Source organism: Piliocolobus tephrosceles, unplaced genomic scaffold (genome assembly GCF_002776525.5).
Source record: "Piliocolobus tephrosceles isolate RC106 unplaced genomic scaffold, ASM277652v3 unscaffolded_25299, whole genome shotgun sequence".
NCBI lineage: Eukaryota > Metazoa > Chordata > Mammalia > Primates > Cercopithecidae > Piliocolobus > Piliocolobus tephrosceles.
This window is the reverse complement of record NW_022307975.1, coordinates 3,998-6,487: the sequence shown is the minus strand read 5'-3', so window position 1 is coordinate 6,487 and position 2,490 is coordinate 3,998. Positions and strand designations below refer to the sequence as shown.

The window sequence follows — 2,490 nt, the reverse complement described above, 5'->3', positions numbered from 1 at the left end:
CGGGTCAGGAGGCGGGGTGTGTAGGTACGAGCGGGTCAGGAGGCGGGATGTGTAGGTATGAGCAAGTCAGGAGGCAGGATGAGGGTCTGGGGTCTAGGTAGAAGGCTTGGAGGCCTACATCCCAGCAGTGGGCATGGGTGGGGTGTGGCTAGTTCAGCCTCTGCAACTGCCTGACAGGGAGCCCAATAGCGCTGCACTCTGGCCTGGCCTCTGAAGTCTTTCTTGGTCTAGGACAAGACACAGGGACTATGAGCCTAAATCAGAGATGAAAAGACTGAGGCTTGGCAATGGCGGAGGTCGGTCCCAGGGATTTCCGGAGTGAGGACCCGACCCTCCCATCACCCTTCTCCATGAGTCGGACTCCCATTCCCCAGGTGTGAGAGGAGGAAGCGCCTTTGCGAGGTGTCCACCAGCGGGGGAGAGGCAAATGGTCAATGAGGTCACTTCCAAGCCAGGCTTGATTCCTCGCCCCAGTCTCCCCCACAGGGGCTGGGTAGCAGGGTATGACAGAGGGGTAAGGGCTCCCCAGGAAGGGGCTGGTGACTCGGAGCTGGCCGTCCACGCAAACACCGCCCAGCCGGTGCAGAGGCAGCAAGGGGCCAGGCCGGGCCGGCGGGGGCCGCCCATTCGAGGCTAGAGGAACAGGACTTGCGCGCCGCGCTCGGCCCGGGCCACTCTCACCCGCGCCCTGCCACCCTGGGCCCCGCGGAGTCTCACCTGCGACGCTCCCGCCGCCGGTGCTCCACACGTGCCTCCGCGACGCGCGGCGGGGGCGGCCACACTTCCGGCTCCGCGCCCGCTGATGACGTCGCGCCCCGCCTCGCCCCCTCCGCGCACGGGATCCTGGGAGCGCCAGGCTGCCCTTCCCGCCCCTCCCAGAGGACGTTTCCTGGGCGACTTCTTGCCTCCTGTGAGCTGCTCTGTTTACACTTGCTGGTCGCTGGAAGATCGAAAGACTGTACAAAATCCACATGGCGGCCGGCCGGCGTGGTGGCTGTCGCCTGTGATCCCGCGCTTTGGGAGGCCGAGGCGGGAGGTTCTTCTGAGGAGTTCGAGACCAGCCCGGGAAACGTAGTGAGACCCCACCATCTCTACAAATAATAACAAACAAACAAAAGGTCCCCCGCCCCGCCGGCCGCGGCTTGCCATCGCACCCAGGCACATTTGAAGGGCGGCAGGAGCCAAAGCCTGGCTGTCACTGCTGTCCCGGACCCCTTTGACAGCCCCTGGGGATCCACCAGAGGGCTGGCCCGTGGCTCACTGCCCAGCCCTCTATGAGGACACTTTGCCATAGACATTTTGTTATTGCAGACTGCTCTGGAAACACCCCTGACTGGGCCCTAAGATGAATTCCAGAAAGGAATCGCAGGTCAAGGGGCCGGCCTAAAAGGCTTGGGCTAGCGTCAGCCAGAGCTCTGTGCAGCAGATGGGGACCTGGAAAAGTCTGCAGAAGTGGCCTTCCGCCCAGGCCCTGCCTCCCCCGATGGGGCACGTTCTCCCGAGTGCAGAGCTGCTTCTAGGAGGGAGAGGGGGTCATGTATGCCTTCCTGGGAACCAAGGCATAATGAGAACCGGCTGACTTGGGCCCACTTTTGAGTCTGGTGAGGAGCCTGAGCAGGAGACTGGAGGAGGTGCTGCTGGAGGACAGGCAGAAAAGGGAAGCGGGAGTGGTGTTCTGTCTCAGCAACGCCATTCCGAGCTGGCTTCTCTGTGGAGTGTGTGTGCAGGGGAGCGGGGGCAGGGGACGCAGATTTTCTTCCTCCAGCCCTTAGCTCTCGGGACCAGAGCTTGGAGAGGAACAGAGACTCCCCTACCCAGCCTAGTAGGGTTTAGCCTATGCCCAAACCCAAGCCAGTTAGCAATGACCCTAGGCCACCTTCCCCAGTCACTCAGCCACTCCAGCCTGGTAAAATGAGGTGGCCAGGCTCCTTGAGAGCAAGCTCTGCTCTGGAGCCCTGGCAGCCTGTGGAACACTCTCAACTCTCTCGCCTCTGGGGCAGGCCAGGCCACGGTGTTTGTGGCCCTTGCATTGGCTTCTCAGGGTCCATCATGGAAACCCAGGATTCCAACCTCAGCCCCTCTGCGTCTCTGTCCTAGCTGCGGCTGAGAGCCCCCAGGAGTAAGCTGACGAGAGGCCTTCCATGGCCTCCCACTCTGTGGGCTCCTATCCCTGTGGGGCCACCACACTGGCCACCAGCTGCCTCTCCCTCTGCCTCGTGGCCTCCCTGCCTTCTGCTCTCAACGCTGAGGCAACCCAGAGCCATCCGCAGCTCCCCAGCCTGTGTTCAAGCGGGTGCTTGTCTCCCTTGATGGTGCACCCTCCTGAGTCACCCCCTAATTTCTGCCCTGGGGGGTTCTGACTTTCCACTTCTCTTGGGTTTCTCTTCCCCAGCCTCTCAGCCGTGGTGTGGAGTCAAGGCCAAGTGCCTATTAGGGCCTAAGTGAGGACTTGGTGACTTGTCACTGGTTTCCCTTGGTTCCAGCTTCCCA

General features: G+C 62.2%; 1 protein-coding gene across 2 annotated transcripts in view; it reads right to left on the bottom strand.

The window, feature by feature from the left end:
• The window catches only part of TRMT61A (tRNA methyltransferase 61A), a 7,934-nt gene extending 7,128 nt beyond the window's left edge, over positions 1 to 806 (bottom strand). For both annotated transcript variants that reach the window (XM_023205734.2, XM_023205733.2), the window contains exon 1: positions 718 to 806. The gene's annotated coding sequence lies outside the window, so the exon portion shown is untranslated. The remainder of the gene's footprint in view (positions 1 to 717) is intronic.
• Between the last annotated feature and the right edge of the window lie 1,684 nt (positions 807 to 2,490).